Source organism: Octopus sinensis, linkage group LG5 (genome assembly GCF_006345805.1).
Source record: "Octopus sinensis linkage group LG5, ASM634580v1, whole genome shotgun sequence".
Taxonomy (NCBI): domain Eukaryota; kingdom Metazoa; phylum Mollusca; class Cephalopoda; order Octopoda; family Octopodidae; genus Octopus; species Octopus sinensis.
This window is the reverse complement of record NC_043001.1, coordinates 19,282,350-19,289,849: the sequence shown is the minus strand read 5'-3', so window position 1 is coordinate 19,289,849 and position 7,500 is coordinate 19,282,350. Positions and strand designations below refer to the sequence as shown.

General features: G+C 34.1%; 1 long non-coding RNA gene across 1 annotated transcript in view; it reads left to right on the top strand.

The window, feature by feature from the left end:
* The first annotated feature begins 708 nt into the window (after positions 1-708).
* The window catches only part of LOC118763583, a 24,858-nt gene continuing 18,066 nt past the window's right edge, over positions 709-7,500 (top strand). Inside the window, exon 1 of the long non-coding RNA XR_004999333.1 lies at positions 709-725. This is a non-coding gene — a long non-coding RNA (uncharacterized LOC118763583). The remainder of the gene's footprint in view (positions 726-7,500) is intronic.

Sequence of the window (7,500 nt, the reverse complement as noted above, 5' to 3'; positions counted from 1 at the left end):
TCGCCCTACCTCACACGCCCTACACACAGACGCACACACTAACACGCACATATATATTTTTTTGTTTTTTCTCTCGCCTCACACACACCATACACACACGCACACGCACACACACTCACACATACACACACATCTGTTGCGTTACCAACCTTGTCTCCACTCTTTTGCCTTTAAAAACCCACTTTGCTTGCTCTGTTTTCGTAAACATCCGCCTTTCACATGTGCAACTCGTAAACACCAGTCGTCTTTTTTCTCTTTCCCTGTTGCCCGCTCTGGGATCTTTCTTTCTCTCTCTTCCTTCTTTATGTTTCCGACGAAGAGCTCCGCTCGAAACGTCATACCTCCCTGCTTCCTTTTCCTGAGCGCCTATTAATAATAATACTGTAATTGTCCATTGTTGTTGTTTTTTTTGTTTCCCGTTTGGATTAAAATTATATATATATATATCTATATATTTATGTATAAATATATATATATATATTATATATATATATGTATATATATATTATTTATATTATATAATATATATATATAATATATATATATATGTATGTATGATATATATACTATATATATAGTTAATCCAACACAAGAAGGCACAAAAAACACAAAACGCGAGGACGTGGAACAAATAGTAATTATTGACGCTCAGAAAGAAGGAAAGAAGGAGGGTTTTATATATATATATATATATATATATATGTATATATTTTATGTATGTATGTGTTGTGTGTGTATCTGTATATATCAAGGGCTGAACAGAAAGAAAAAACAAGGAGACAAAGTTAGACGAAAGCAGAGCAAACGGGAGCCTAGGCGAAAACTAAACGGACTGGAAATATAGATATATTGTTATATATATATATATATGATATGTAATATATATATATATAAATATATATATATATATATATATATATATATAATATATATATATATAGATATATATATATATATCTTTATATATAAAAGTGAGGTTTGTGTGCTCTGTCTCCTCGATCCTACGATAGATTCCTAACTACTCCCCACATTTTGCGGTGCAGTTTAACCAAAACCGGGTGTCTTATAGTCGTGATTCATATCGAGCCCTCTCTGGTTATAGCGCGCGTCTACGATTTAAAAAAAATTACCATCAATTTTCTCCTCCATTTTTAATGCATTTTTGGCATATATAAGGAAGTAACTCTCTAAAAATTTATTATTAAATCTCAGAACGTAAAAAGCTACAGTAACACCCCGTTTTGTGGTTAGCCATATTGAGATGGCTATTATACTTTACATCTCTAAAAATGCTTATATAGTTATTTCCCTTACAAACCCGAGCAACGCCGGGCGATACTGCTAGTATATATATAAATATATATATATGTAAAGTATACTAGCCATCTCAATATGGCTAACCACTAAGGGGGGGTGTTACTGTAGCTTTTAGCCCCAGGAGATCATCGTCTCCAGCTGGCTTTAGGCACACTTTCTGTGCCCTTATGGTATTTGCAAAGGGAGGTCATCCCTCTCTCGTCAACCTAAGTGTACGCACATAAGAGAAATGTGTACTTACACACACACACACACACACACACACACACACACATATATAGATATATATATATATATATATATATATATATATATATATAAAACTAGATAAACTTAGATATGTTTCGACCAAAGATTGTCCATTGGTCTAGGCCATGTCTAACTTAATAGCACCACCTGAATAGAGATTTGAATCCTTTTTAGTCAAGTTTTGTTTATGGTCCATTCAAGTAGTGAGTTTTTGTTGGGTGAGTTGTATCCAATTATGGGTGGCTTATCTGTATTCTTTGAAGGAATCTATCCATTTAAGTTGATGAGATCCTGTTTCTTCTTTGATCTCTTTCGGACAATGTTAAATAGGGCAGGGCCTGTTGAGGAAAAGAAATTAGTTGTAGTGTACATGTATGCTGTGATCTTGAATTGGGCAGGGGACGTATGGCCCGTGGTCCCAGTCTTGATTAACCTGAAGCTAATGTTCAGGTCGTCGTTTGGGCAAAGTTGGCGGTATATCTCCACATCGTACAAATGATGTACCGCTCACGGCGACGCTGGAGAGAGTAGAGTTTCAAGGCTTTAAGGCGATCCCAATAATCGAGAGTAGCCATGCCTTCAATTCGTTTAGTGAGTGCTCTCTGGGGTGGATTCAATCCTCGAGATGTTTTGTCTTGTATGCGGCTGCCTACTACCTAGAACTCACATGAATAAAAAAAAAAGAAAAAGGAGAGATAGAGATAGGCAGAAAAGAGAAAATTGTCCCTTGCATTTGAAAACTCTGGAAATATTAAAAAAGTTTTTCAACAACTGTTTTTCATGCTTTAAGTTGAAAAAGACGCAAAGGCTAAAACCGGAACTAAAATAGAAAAATTAATATTTCTAAATCTCTCTAAAGGAGTTCTGGATATTAATAGTTCTGGATATTAATAGTTCTGGCAGCAGTTCTGGATATTAATAGTTATCGCCAGTGGATGTATTCCACTGAATTTAGGTAAATAATCCTTCGAACAGACGGTCAGCAGTGACGCTGGGTTCGGCTACTCTACATTGATAAGGGGCAACTACCCCGAAACTAGTCTGTAGATGTCAAACCAGCAAGGGGAATCTGCTGACCTCCCCCGTTCGAAGGTTATAATGGACACAGTTTCGTGTGTCACATAGCTAGCTAGAGGCGATGGGGGTGGGCCTCTTAATGTCAACCAGAGAAGTTGAATTGTTGAGAATCTTTTTAACTTGGGTCTATATCTATTGTTTCAATTTCTTTGAAATAGGAAATATATGTTCACTGGGTTTGTAAAAGAGAGCAAAGCTACAGGCAACCAAAAGACCAATGATCACAATAAGCAGTCAGCTACAGTACCCTAGTCGTTACCACTCCCAACGTAGTATTCCTCACCATGCAGGTGACAGGCACAGCCGTAAGATGCATTACGAATCTATAGAAATTAGAAGGGCGTGACTCAATCGAAATAAACATTAACAACTGTGTGACGTGAGGGCTAAGGAGAAATGAAACTTGGAGTTTGTAAATGAGCACTATACTGATACGTAACTGGACAGAATAAATATACAATCTATAAATGTCTTTGAATAACTAGTCATTCATCTGGGAAGGCCTTGAAATCAATTTTACTATGTGGAGACTATGTGTGACCCAGTGATAATAAAAATAGTGAAAGGAGATCTGCAATCAAATAACTTTACTCAACCCTTTGCAACTGAATCAGTGGAGGCAAAGATGTCTCTCATTTACTTGACAATTTATGCACCACATTGCAGAAATAACAATCTAAGTGTATGTCAAAGCAAACTCTTACACTGTTGTACCATTGAATTAGAAATAATGCTCATCTTCTATGCTCGGATGACCCCACAGCTTCCAAGAGTACAACTATTCGTCTTTGCTTAGATAAAATGATAAAATTGTGGGTGTTAAGTTCCCATGAAGGGGTCTTTCTAACATGTAAGAAGTTGAAATTTTATAAATATTACTTCATTTGTATGTAATATCTATGGTTACAATTTCATCAACAGCAAAAATATATGAATTGTCATGGAGGTTGTGGCCCTTATATGCATAGAATATAATTTCCAAATTTCGTAAAGATCCATTCAGTACTTTTGACTTAGTTTTGGATCATGAAAGAATTTACTAAAATTTGGGAGGTAAGGCCCCCCATTAGGGTGTCTTAGAATCCTCATGTGAAGTGGAAACTTTGAGAATACTTCTTGATGTGTGTCAATTACCCATGGTTGAAATTTCATCAACATCGAAAATTTATGAATTTTCATGGTGTGTCTGCCCCCTTTAAGCCATCTGAAATTCAAACCAAACATATTGCATTATACCCGCCCTTATGCATTGAATCTGAGTTTCAAATATCATAAGGATCCATTCAGTAATTTTGGTCCATGAAATTGTATGAAACGCACAGTATTACCCTTCTCCATAGCCTTCGATTTTGTGTTCCAAATTTCATTATGATCAGTGCAGCAGTTTTCGAATGTATAAGTAATACACGAACACATAAAGACATTGTCTTTGATATAATAAATATGAATGTACACATATACATACATGTATATATATATGTGTGTGTATTATATATATATATATATACACACACACACAAAGATAAATCGATAGATACAACTGAGTGGGCAAACACAAATATGAGACACAGCGTAGTGCTTTTTTTTTGTTGATAAGCCTGGTACTTATTCTATTAGTTTCTTCTTGTGAATCCAGTAAGTTATGGGGATGTAAATAAACGAACAATAGTTATGAAGCAGTGTTGAGGGTGAAACACAGAAACAAAGTCACACACATACAATTAGATATATACATACATATATATATACGATTGATTTCTTTAAGTTTCTGTCTACGAAATCCATATATATATATGTGTGTGTGTGTGTGTGTGTGTGTGTGTGTGTGTGTGTGTGTGTATGTGCGTGTGTGTATGTATACAGACACACAAAGATAAATTGTGTGGGCAAACAAAAATATGAGATACTGCCTAGTGATTTTTTTTATTTTGATAAGCCTGGTACTTATTCTATCAGTTTCTTCTCGTGAAACCAGTAAGTTATGGGGATGTAAGTAAACGTACACCTGTTGTGAGGCAGTGATGAGGGACAAGCACAAAGACACATACAGACTTATATATATACATACATATATATACGATTGATTTCTGTCAGTTTCTGTCTACAAAATCCACTGACAAACATTTGGTTGGTCTGAGGCTATAGCAGAAGACACATGCCAAGTCACCACACAGTGGGACTGAACCCAGGACCATGTGTTATGGAATGAAGTTTGTTGCCACACAGCCACACCTGCACCTATGTATGTGTGTGTGTGTGTGTATGTGTGTATGGGTGTATATATGTATGCATGTATATATGTGAATATATATGTGTACATATTACGTGTACATCTCTCTCTCTCTCTCTCTCTCTCTATATATATATATATATATATATATATATACATCTATACATATACATGTATACATATACATCTATATGTATAGAAATAAATGTATACATATACAGCTATACACACATACATAGGTGCAGGTGTAGCTGTGTGGTAACAAACTTCGTTCCAAAACACATGGTACTGGGTTTAAATTTAAATTTAAAATAATAAGGGAAAGAAATTGAATATTAATTTGATTAATATGATTTGAAAACCAGTGGTGTAGCATTTAAGACCACAGCGGATCTTCTTCTAGCAAAATAGATGTCCACTGTTAATGGTTTATCCCTCTTATATAATAATTTGACTTTAATAGTTTCAGTATTAAAGTGAAAGTATCTGACATTACACTAGAGAGATGTTTTTGTTTCACTTTTAACGCGTAATACTGAAATAGTGGAGAGGATATGATATTGCTGTGGGCTCGCCCTAGACAAGAAGGCATGGACCCTAAGTAAGGCATGTGTAAAATTTGAATGAAATTGGTTGTGTAGTTCTCAAGTTTTAGGGATTCATACAGATAGACAGACAGACACACATTCTCAGTTTTATATATATAGATATATACACATATACATATATATATATATACATATACATATACATAATATATACACATATACATATATATATATATATATTGCATATATATATATATATATATATATATATATATATATATATATATAATATATATATATATATATATATATATTATATATAATATATATATAATATAGGATAAAAGTTTTCGAAACATTTTTTATCAATGACCAGCATATTAACAAATACCTTTAAAAGTTAAACTTATAAATAATGGCAAAAGAAAAAAACTTCTAACGCCAAATATGCCGAAAATAGACATATTGTGTCAATAACCATATAATTTAACAATATAAACACGCGTCTCGAAGTAAGCCGACAGAGATTTTCTATTTTGGATATATTTGAGGTACTTAGGTCTGCTCATGACTTAGCGCTTGCTTCTTCCATGGGTATGAGTAAGTATTTCATTTATGTCTTACGTATTTATCGCTGACAAGGAGAAAATTCTTATGAATTAACTCTGAAATTGGGACCGATACGATAATAACGGATTTTTTTAGAAATTTCTGTCGGCTTACTTCGAGATGCGAGTTTATATTGTTAACTTATATGGTTATTGACAATTTGTCTATTTTCGGCATATTTGGCATTAGAACTTTTTTCTTTTGCCCTTGTTTATAAGTTGTAGGTATAACCCTTTGACTGCTATTTCTAAATTCGGTATGTGGTAAGGCAATTCGTTGCTAAACCCTTATTGCTTAGTATTACTTAAATTTTCCTCGAATGAGGCTTTTACATGCCGAAGACTACTTGGTGTAATGATAATTATTCAAATTAATTAATTTCACCCTTCATTATTACGGATAACCATATTTTATCTCAGTAGATGACCACAGCATCTTGTTTTGGCTACACGCGGGTGGGAAGGGGCTGTTGACACAATCGTTTTCATTCACAAATTTGAATTCGGTGATACTAGTTGCGGATTCTAGCTCGCTCTGATACTGAGTTGAGTTGGTGCCTCCTAGTATCTCAAAATTCAATATATAATCATTTATGATTATAGTATTCTACGCTGAAGAGAAAAGAAGTTTCGGTAAGATAGAATTATTTAATATTTAATATTTGATTCTTATGCTTTCCTAAAAACTTGATTTCGAAACGTACGTCCGTAGATAACTTTTAAAAATGTTTGATAGATTGCAGTTAATTCATTCTCTCTTACCTGTTTGTGTCAGCCTTCCAATTGCTGTTTTTACTGAGATCTCCCTTTTTAGTAGAAGAAATAGCTATAACCCTTTGACTGCTATTTCTAATTCGGTATGTGGTAAGGCAATTCGTTGCTAAACCCTTATTGCTTAGTATTACTTAAATTTTCCTCGAATGAGGCTTTTACATGCCGAAGACTACTTGGTGTAATTGATAATTATTCCAAATTAATTAATTTCACCCTTCATTATTACGGATAACCATATTTTATCTCAGTAGATGACCACAGCATCTTGTTTTGGCTACACGCGGGTGGGAAGGGGCTGTTGACACAATCGTTTCATTCACAAATTTGAATTCGGTGATACTAGTTGCGGATTCTAGCTCGCTCTGATACTGAGTTGAGTTGGTGCCTCCTAGTATCTCAAAATTCAATATATAATCATTTATGATTATAGTATTCTACGCTGAAGAGAAAAGAAGTTTCGGTAAGATAGAATTATTTAATATTTAATATTTGATTCTTATGCTTTCCTAAAAACTTGATTTCGAAACGTACGTCCGTAGATAACTTTTAAAAATGTTTGATAGATTGCAGTTAATTCATTCTCTCTTACCTGTTTGTGTCAGCCTTCCAATTGCTGTTTTTACTGAGATCTCCCTTTTTAGTAGAAGAAATAGCTATAACCCTTTGACTGCTATTTCTAAATTCGGTATGTGGTAAG